Source organism: Passer domesticus, chromosome 3 (assembly GCF_036417665.1).
Source record: "Passer domesticus isolate bPasDom1 chromosome 3, bPasDom1.hap1, whole genome shotgun sequence".
Lineage (NCBI taxonomy): Eukaryota > Metazoa > Chordata > Aves > Passeriformes > Passeridae > Passer > Passer domesticus.
In genome coordinates, this window is record NC_087476.1 from 88,157,917 (window position 1) to 88,167,763 (window position 9,847).

The 9,847-nt window shown below is 52.8% G+C and overlaps 1 protein-coding gene across 2 annotated transcripts in view; it reads left to right on the forward strand.

Moving 5' to 3' along the window:
- Nucleotides 1–5,975: 5,975 nt before the first annotated feature.
- Nucleotides 5,976–9,847, forward strand: part of ESRRG (estrogen related receptor gamma) — a 389,256-nt gene continuing 385,384 nt past the window's right edge. The window contains exon 1 of one of the 2 annotated variants that reach the window (XM_064414191.1): nucleotides 5,976–6,126. The gene's annotated coding sequence lies outside the window, so the exon portion shown is untranslated. The remainder of the gene's footprint in view (nucleotides 6,127–9,847) is intronic. The other variant, XM_064414211.1, reaches the window with a different exon arrangement.

Here is a 9,847-nt window from a genome sequence, read left to right on the forward strand (position 1 = left end):
AACTCAGGGACAAGGCCCTGTGGGAGAGGTGTGAGGGGAAAGCTGTGGTAGGGCTCCACCAAGACTAAGCAGGTTGCTGGTGTGACCCACTGAGTGATGGTCACTGCTTTTGGTGTTGCTCCAAGTTCTCTGGCTGAGGTGAACCCCAACAAAGGCACCAGCCAGAGATGCTGGAGGCCTCAGGCAGACAAGCTGCATAAAAGTTCATGCACAGTCTGGCTCACTTGGGAGAGTAAGAAGCACAGTTAAGTGTTAACAGTATGTGATGAGATAGCCCCATGCAGACCAGAATACTCCACTATAAACCATCCCACCAGCAACAACAAATTCCTCAGCTTAAACTGCGGCTCTCTTCAGAGGGGAAAAAAAAAGAAAGGAAAGAATTGCCAAATCAAACTGCTGACTCCTTTTTTCTTATCAAAACAGCACAACATACATCTTAACAGCCTGAAGTAAATCAAATGCAGGACCAGCTGGAACTGGCCAGCTCTTGACCCTCCATTGATATCAAGTGTGTGCCGCACTTCTCTGGCAGATTAATTTGTGATCTCAAGTAACTCAGAGCCCCTAAAACTTTCAGTACAGCTGTTAAGACAAGGCTGAAGGTTTTCTTGGAAAGTGTTGCCACTAAAAAAATGTTGGAGTTCTTTTCACTAGGCAGAGATACTTCATTACTGATGTCAGATGACTTTGTTACCTCTATATGTCTTATTTTTAAATTCACACACAGTGGACTGTAGGACAAAATTCAGACTTATAGCCAATGTCTGCAGCTATGCATCTGAGTGACTGGCTGTCCCCTTTTGCACATGGAGCTTCCTCTTGGGGGAATTTGGGAGTGTTCACAGAAATGCATCCATAAAGAAACCTTTCAGCTTAGGAACAAAATGGGAGAAGATCTGGGAAAAGTAGCACAGAGCGCATGGAATTGAGGGCAGCTCACAGATGGCAGCTCCGAGGAGAGCATGCCTGTGTGTGTGATCAATATAATCTATTGCGAAAGAGAGCCTCCGTGTTTCTGGGAGGAAAAGGGATTTAGGAAGAAGGTCTTTAATTATTACCTGCAGAGAAGTTAAAGTGTAACTCGGCAGTAACGTACTCCAGTGCCAGTTTTGGGGTGTGGGTGCTGTGTCAGGCATCCAGCCTGCCTGAAGTGTGGATGTGAATGGAAAAAAAAAAAAAAAAAATTAAAACCACATTTAATTTAACCATGAAGGGCAAAAATAATACAAAGCAAGCACTGACAAAACAACAGCAGAAAGAAAAGGAGTTTATCTTTCAGGCTGCTGACCTCTCTTTGTGCTTCGTGTGGGGGAGCTGCCGAACAGGGTCTGGAGCTTGTAGCACCCACGCGAGTTCTTGTGTTCACCCCCTCACTGGTGTTTGTACCACGCCTCCCATAGAGCCCAAATCCTCCGCCTTTCTGCCACGGCCTTTTCCTCGCACACGCTGCTCAGGGGCTCCGGTCATAACGCCCCGCCCGCTTCGACCGCCTCCCCGCCTCCCGGGGCTGCGCGGCCGGCGGGCGAGCGCTGGACTTGCGCATCTCCTCGCCCCTTTGGAAAATCACCTCTTCTCTACAAAAAGGGCAAAGAAAGACCTGGGGTTTCCAGGGTCATGCCGATATGGTGGTGTATATATATATACTTTTTTTTTTTTTTTTTTTAAAGGAGTTTTGGTTCTTCGGCCGGTCAGTGTGTTAATTAAAAGTAGGTCCAGGTTGCTCACTTGCAGTCCCAGATGCGCTATTAACACAGAAGAAAATTACTGGTTTTTTAAAGATACCAATGCAAAACCTCGATAGAAACCCCAATTCGTCCTTACTATTAACTAGCAGTCGCACAGAGAAAATCATTACAGCTATAATTAAATATGAGTCTATTTTTGAAGAATGTCTTGCAAAATAGCCCCAAAATATGATGTAGTAATTTAATTTTTTTTTCCTACTACAGGTGCTAGCTATGTTTTCCCTCCATTTCCCACACCATGTATATTAAACAGGGAGGGAACATTGCTCTGTTGTAGGTGATGACCCCAGACTTCGCCAGAATATTTTCCTCCTCGGTATAAAATTGTGAAGTGGGTCTCTCTTTCAAAATCTCTATATTGGTTTTTATAATTACTTTGTGGTCTAAACTTCTTTGCAATGTATTTCTTAAAGGATGAAAAAAAAATCATGAAAGGAAGCGGGGGTTGGGGGGTGGGGGGGGGGGGAGGGAGGAAGAAAGAAACAAAGTTAGTTGTATTAACATTAGTGTTCGTCTAGTCCAGGCTGTCAGTAACTTTCCCTGGATCGGGTCCTATGTTTCCACAGGCGCCCTGCTGAGGCGCTCGGCCTGACCCCGGCCCCTCGCAGGCCTGGTGCCGCTTCCCCCCGCGCTCCGCCGCGTCCCCGCCTTCGGCCCTCGCTCCGCGGAGCACTTGTGCTGCGCGCCGCGGAGTGTGATCTGTCACATTGCAATGGAGAGCTAAATAACTCCCAGTGTTATTTATTGCAGAAAAAGAGGGGGGAAAAAAAAACAAACAAACAAACAAAAAAAAAAAAAAAAAAAAAAAAAAAACCAAGGAAAACAAGCAGATTGCCCCCCGCCCCTTTCGTCCCCAAGATTTTATTCTTTCTTCTGGAATATTTTCTCCGCGGCCGGTAAAACGCAGTTCACGGCTTGGCTTTGCTTTGCTTTGCCCTCGGCCGAGGCTGACCCCCGCAGTCCCTCCGGGACAAGCAGCCGCGGCCGGAGCCCAGCGCTGGAGGGGGGAAATCGTCGGAGCCTCCGCGGCCGCCAGACCCGAGCCGAGCCCAGAGCCCCGAGCCTGCGAGGCGCTGGGATTTAAACCCGGCCCGCTCTTGCTGTTACCAAGAGTGCGTGTCTTGTTGGTTTGGCTTTTTATTGGTTTTTGGGGTTTTTTTCCTTTCTCCTTTGTAAGAAACGGAAGGTGAATAATGAAATCCCTTCGCTAATAGTTTATGAGCCATGAGATTGGAAATGTGCGCGGATGGATCAGCGCGCCGGGCTGCGCGTCGCTCGGGGGCTGCGGGAGCCGGGCGCGGGGAGGAGAGGGACCGACTGCCGGGGTCGCCGCTCCGGCAGCGGAGCCGCCACCGGGGCCGGGGGCCGAGGGGGCCGGGGCTGCCCGTGCGGCCGCTGCGTGTCCGTGCCCGGGCACTGCCCAGCGGGGCCACGGGAGGGACAGCGGCTCAGAGCGAGAGGGCTCGGGGGGCGCTGCCTCGGCCCCGTGCGCTGCCTCGCACGGGCGGCCCCGCGGGCAGCACAAAGGCAGCGTGAGCCCGGCCCGGCGCCTCCGCCCAGGGGCGTGGGGGCGAGCGGGGAGCGACCTTTAGAGCCACTTTGGAGGGAGCTGGGGGCGCGCCTCTGGCAGAGGGGGGCGAAAGCTCCTTGCCTCGGCGATCCTGCGGCAGGTCATGTACGCGGGAATGGGGCAGGAGCGGGCGGGAGCGGTGCGTCCCGATGCTCGCGCCTGTACAGGAGCGGACATTTCCCATCAAGCCCTTGCCACAGGATGTCCGAGAGCATCGCTACCTCCCTGCCATAAAAACAAACCACTCATCAGCTCCGCTCGGTGTGTGCCATCGAGAGAAGTCGCCGCGGTGCGAACGGGCACCATCTGTCCTGCCATTCCGGGAGACGCAGATATATTTCTTTAGACAGGTCAGCACTTCTTCCCGGCCAGCCCTGTCAGGCACCTGTCAGGGGAGAAAACCTCTTCATAGCTGCCGCGGTGGGATGCTTATCAGCGGCAACCCCTTTGCTGACAGGGCCCAGCCTTAAGCTTCCCGCAAATCAATGTCCTCGGGGGATGGCGAACGTTCCGCTACCGCTCAGACCTCCGACAAAACACGGGAGGGAGGACGGCGGGGGAAGCCGGCTCCGACTAGTCCTTCCACCCCGAGGAAGGCCGAGGTGGGCTCTGGAGCAGGGGTTTCTCCCCGGGCCGAGCCGTCGGGCCAGCCCCGCTGCCCACCCGCGGAGGGCCGGGCCCCGGGCGCCCGCAAGGACGAGGCTCCCGCGGCGCCCACGCGTGCCCGGGGCACAGGACAGCGGTGTGGGGGGACTGCACCGCGGAACCCCCACAGCCACGTGTGTCAAGGCGCTTTCTCTCGAGTGGGACCATCGCTCCGTGGCTGACCCAAAGCCCCAGTCACACACTTCGTCCCTACCAAAGTACCGCCTTCTTTCCTCCTCCCCCCACCCCCCCAATAATTCCGACCTGTTTTCTTTCTGTTCCTCACTTGTTTTCAAAATAAGGGCACGTTCAGGGAAGCCTGCCTGCCTGCCTCCTGCACTTCCACACGGTATCGAGTGGTCATCTCCCCACCAACCTCCCAAAAAAAAAAAAAAAAGAAAAAAAGAGCAAACCAAACCAACAACAGACACCACCACCAAAAGAGAAACCTCAAATGCGCCGTGTGATCCCAACTTGGAGTTAAAGTCGGTGCTAACACGGGTCAGTTCCTGCCCCTAGCTGGGAAGGCAGGGAGGAGGATGTAACGTATGGGTTGGTGGGGGTGGCGGTGGGGGGAGAAATAAAAACAAGCCCCAAAATAAACAAACAAACAAATCTCGCGCACTATCACAATAAAGAGAAATTCCTTTCTACACACCCACAACTTTAGCTCTGTCTGCTGCCTGGGGGGTTTTAATATTGCAAAGAGAAAGGGGGGCTCCCTGCGCAAAATTACGCCTTCTCCTCTCATTTGTTAGCTGATTCCATCAAAAAGTTCGCTATTTATAGGCTACACACACGAACCTGGAGTAATACAAACCCTCCTGTGTTGTTGCCCTCGCAAAGTGGCCGGTCCTGCAGCATCTGATCGGGTTTGTGTGTGCGCGCGAGTGAGAGCGAGCCACGCAGAGAGCGCTGCCATTCGAAAGGGGAAAGAAGAGCTCAAGCTGAGAGACTTATTAATTGCTAAGAGCTGCTCTGCCACCAGCCATGTGAGTACCTAACAATGATCACCTTTTGCACAGATGGTCAGCGATCAGGCACAGACACTTTCTGTCCTTTTCCTCCTCCCTCCCTTTTCTTATTTTTTAAATTCCCTTCCTGTATCCTTCCCACCCACCTTTCTTTTTTTTTTTCTTCCCTTTTTTTCTTTTTAGTTTGAGTTTACACGGTTTATTCCTCATGAAGAGGAGGAATGAAACGTGGGCAAACGCGGGGGAGAAAATGTGCCGGCCAAGAGGAAGGAAGGAAGGAGTGGTGAAGGGAGAGGAGGAGGGTTTGTTAAGCGATCGCCTTGTCCCCTGAGTCCGAGCCGGCTGGGAATTAGTAACAGCGAGATAGCGGAGGTTGTATCCCTCCCTCTTCCTCCGCTTTCCCTTTCCTGGAGCGCTCAGACCCCCTGACAATTATTACCCTGGTATCAACGCGGACAACGAGCTGTATTCATCAAACCTCATTTGGGGAAATTGAAAGGGAATTAAAAATAAATAAATAGAGAGAGAAAGAGAGAGAGATCACGCGGGGATAGGGGGTTTGATCGCTCCGCGTACAGCAATGACTGTCCGTCAGTTCCCAGCACGCTGTCCAGGCAGGTAGAAAGCGCCCGCAGAGCAGCCCAGTCCAGCGGGCTGAGCGTGCGATTTTGGGCGGGGGGGAGGGGGAGAGAGAGCCCCGGGCCCTCGCCCCCACCGCCTCTTCCCCAGCGAAGGGGCAGCGAGGGGCACGGGGGGCGACAGGCAGCGCCTTCCCGGCAGTGCCAGACCCCGGCGTGGCACAGCGCGCGAACCCAAACCCCACGCAGCAGGCAGGGCACGGCACGTGGGTCTGGGGAATTGCACAGCTGTTTCCAGAGCGGGCAAAAAAATGCAGGCTCGGAAAGGTAGGTGTCCTGGTTTGTGCAGGAATGCAGGGCTGGGAGATTCTGCGTGGAAAGGGGGTGGGTGTAGAGAGAGAAAGAGAATTTTTTTCCAGCGTGGAGAGGCGCTTTTCTAACCCGACACTCGAGCTCCAATCACACACTCTGAGGTTAGCGTAGCATTAAATTAACAGACAGGGTCGGGGTTATCCAGGGCATTATACCTCGTGCCCGGGATGTAACCTCTGCTCATTTGTACACAAAGAAGAGGGAGAGACGGAGTTACATCAGGAAAACCAAAGAGCACGGTGAGTATCGGTATTCGCTGCTCTCCCTCCCATTCCTGGGAACAAAGTTCAAAGGCGGCCGGTGCGGGACTGGGGCTGGCTTCGCCGAAACCCCCGCTCCCTTTGGAGGCGGCAGCGCAGCCCCTCCGGGGCGAGCCCTCGCTGAGCAGCAAGGAGAACCTGCGGTATCTTGGTTAGAACTTCGCTACTTTATGTAGAGAGGAAAAAAAATAATAATAAAAAAAAAGATTGACTTGGATGCAGCGCTATTTATAGGTGGCGGTAAAGGCTCCTTTTCAATAAGCAGCCTTGGAAAAGAAACGTCAGAAAACTGGCTGCTTTATTGATCCGAAGCGCTGGACGGTCACAGGCACGCCAGCCATGCTGCACCTACGAAGTTGCGTCTCCTCTCGGGTTAGGCAGAGAGAAGGGGAATAGGGTGCGGGTTTTGCTGACCACTAGTTTGGACACGATTCAGTTCCCATGCACAGGTAGAGGGCAAAAGAGTGTGAGATGGAAGACTTTTGCCTTTTCTTTCAGACACGCACACAATGCTGGGCACCCGCAGGGCTGAAAGTGGGCCAGGGCTACACTGTAGGTATCAGATCACAAAAAGCAGAGGAAAGAAATCCAGTTAAAAATACATTAGTTGAAATCAGAGGACGAGCTTGATTTTTTTTTTCTTTTAAACAAAGGTGCACGTTAGAACAAGCTGGAAGCACTCTTTGTGCCTTACGGTGTCCCCCACGCCCAATGGAAATAAAGCAAGAGGCTTGATCTTTCTTTGCATCTTTTAAACCTTGTTTTAATTAGAGTTGCCAAAGTAGGACACCCCGGTGGAAGATGTTTTCAAGTATCCACCTACCTCTCTGCTGTAAGCAGAATTGCTGTCTGCTAAATTGCTTGAAACGCAAAATTCTGCCCCACCCCCAGCTTGGTTTGGCACCTACTCGCTTTTTCCCCCCGAAATTGCAATCGTTTATGAAAGATTACTCCATTGGGAGGAAAAGAGAAACCCCAAACACCCAGCAGTAATGAGATCAGTCGATTCCGAGAGCCTCGCTTTACTCTGTACAACAGGAAAGGCTTTGCACAGAGAGCGTCCCAAAAAAGTAATGCCTTTTCCTTTCTTTCTTTTCTTTTTTGAAGTCCCAGATTGGGCGTGTCCTTACCTTTCTCCTTTAATTTATTTGATTAAATCATAACCAAAACAGACTCATCAGCTTCTCGTATTTCCTCAGCTGTAACCATACGCGAAACCTCTTATATGGAGACAAGTAATTGGCTTTAGTTAACTCAGGGCATAGGCTGCGCTCAAGTTGTTCTCCCTCTCGTTCCCAGGGCAGCGTTTCACGCAAACGCATGTTCCAGCTCTGCCTCACTCTCCTCTGTCGCCAATCTCAGGTTTTTAAGCTGTTTGTGCAGTTCCCCATCTTTCTCTGATTTCGCTCATGAGGGATGATGCCGACAGAGGCTTGCGGGACGAGGGATTTGGGAGTGGCGGGAATGGTTTAGGGGGAGTCCAGCCCGGTTTGAACTGGGAACCGCTCCTGGACCGCGCTCCGCGGCCAGCCGCGTCCCGCCTCGGTACCGGGCTGGCGGCTTGTTCCCGCTCCCGATGAAGCACCATCTACATGCACCTTCAGGAAAGCAAGGTTCTGTTAGCTCACTTCTGTCTGAAGTCAAAAAGAAAGAAAGGGGGAGGTGGGGGGGGGGTAAAGAAAAACCTCTTAAAGTTTCTCAGGTAAAGCTCGGCTTTCCTTTGGTCATTACTCAAATGAAGAACAGCGTCAATTAACTCCAAATTGGAAATGCCTGCCCGAAAAGAATAATGATAATTCCCTGCCGTCCCCTAAGAGGTAGTTGCAGGATGGCACTTAGTGCGTGTGGTCCCTAATGACAGGATTGCTGCCCTGCCCGGGGTTTGGCTCTCCCTGCCCCGCTGGCTTCGCTCTGAGCTCGGGCAGCGACGCCGGGCACAGCTGTCCTGCCCAAACCTTCCCCCTCTTCCCTCGCTCGCTGCCCTCAGCCTCACGGGGTTTACACCTCCCACAGCCGGCACAGTATGACCACACCGTGAAAACAGATTTAATTACCCCCGTCCCTCGATAAGAGGGCAGGGGCCTCTCAGCAACAGGTAAGCGAGGGTACCCGCAGTTCTTCAAGGCTCTTTAACCGATAACAGAGGAAGCAGGACAGAGGGGTCACTTTCGGTAAGACAGGGTGTGAGGGAAGCGGGACATTAAAAAAGAGGTGCATAGAGATATTTTGGCAAGAGTTTAAGGTGTCTGCGAGGGGAGCGGGACCCCCGCGGAGAAACGGGACAGCTGCTTCTCCTCGGCTTCTTGCTCGATCTTTTCAAGCTGTCCCCAAAAGCCCCTCAAGCCGTCTCTCGGAGCGACTCCAGCTCTGGGACCGCGGCTGTGGGGCCGATACGAGTTGCTCTTCTGGGGAACGGGTCGCCTGGGGCCGTGCGGGGGATGCTGCGGAGGATGCTCGGCTGTGTGCGGGGCAGCGGGGCAGCCTCCCCCGCTTATCCCATCGCTGAGGGCACGGCAGGAGCGGGCGCTGTGCGGTAGGGCAACAACCAGAGCCCGAGCAAGCCCTGGCAGGGCCCGTGTGGGGGCTCAGAGCCCGGGTGGGGCGCCCGCCGCCAGCCCGGGGCGTCCCCGCTCAGCAGCCGCTGGGGCCGGGGCTCTGCGGCGGGCGGGCAGGGCTGACCCTGGGCGGCCGGAGGGGAGGGTCTGCGGCCTGACCCGAAAGGAGGGAGCTCCCCCTTCCCTCCCCTCCCCTCCCTTTCCTAGCCCTCCCCGGCTCTTTGTTCTTTGCCCCTTTGTTCTTCTCGAAGTTTCCAGGAGGGTTGCTGGTGCGGAGCAAAGTTGCCGAAAGCTGAGGAATTACATTAAGTGGATGTCTGAGCAAGGAAAGAGGATGGGGGTCCCTTCCCAGGGCTAAGAGCTATTCCCCAAATCCCGCCGCGTTGTCTGCTTGCGCAAGGGGTCGGTGTGGGGCGCTGGAGCTGGGCCGTGCTCGCAGTGATGCTGGGGCAGAAGAGCCTCCTGCGGCCACAGCACCAAGGGATCGGGCACCCCCTTCGCTATTTCAACGCGTTTTGGGGAACAAGCATCCTTTCTGGTGGGAAAGGGAAGAAAATAATAGCAATTGGTGAACATGTCGTAATGAGATGAGGCAGTAGGTGACAGAAATGAAGGTTTTCTGAATGCTAGATTTTAGGGAACACATATTGGTTTGGGATGCACAATCTTAGAATGGCTGTGTCTCCGTCACTTTCTTTTTGCTGCTTTTCGTGTTTGCTTGATAGGGCTCTGGTTAAGTGTTGTCAGGAGTTAAACAAGTTGGAGCTTAATTTCAAAGGAGATGGACTGTCTTCATAGAGCAGCATCACAGCTTAAAATACAGGTTTAATGTGGTTAATAGGAGATCACAGCATGGTTCAGCAGTGATAATAATACCAAAACTTCCTTGGAAAAGGAAAACTCCTTTATTTGGTACAAAGTGGAGTAGCCTGATCTCCTCTTTACTAATCATTATTAAATGTTAGAGAACTTATTTTGGAAGCTTATTTTGGCTTCCACTAAGAAATCCCAAATGACTTCACAAATATCTGTTATCACAGGATTCTTACCTCTCCTCCTGATACATGAAAGTAGGAAAACACTTTATTTGCGTGAGCTAGGTATTAGGAAAGCTGATGCGAAAAAAGAAGTTTTGATATGGTGCA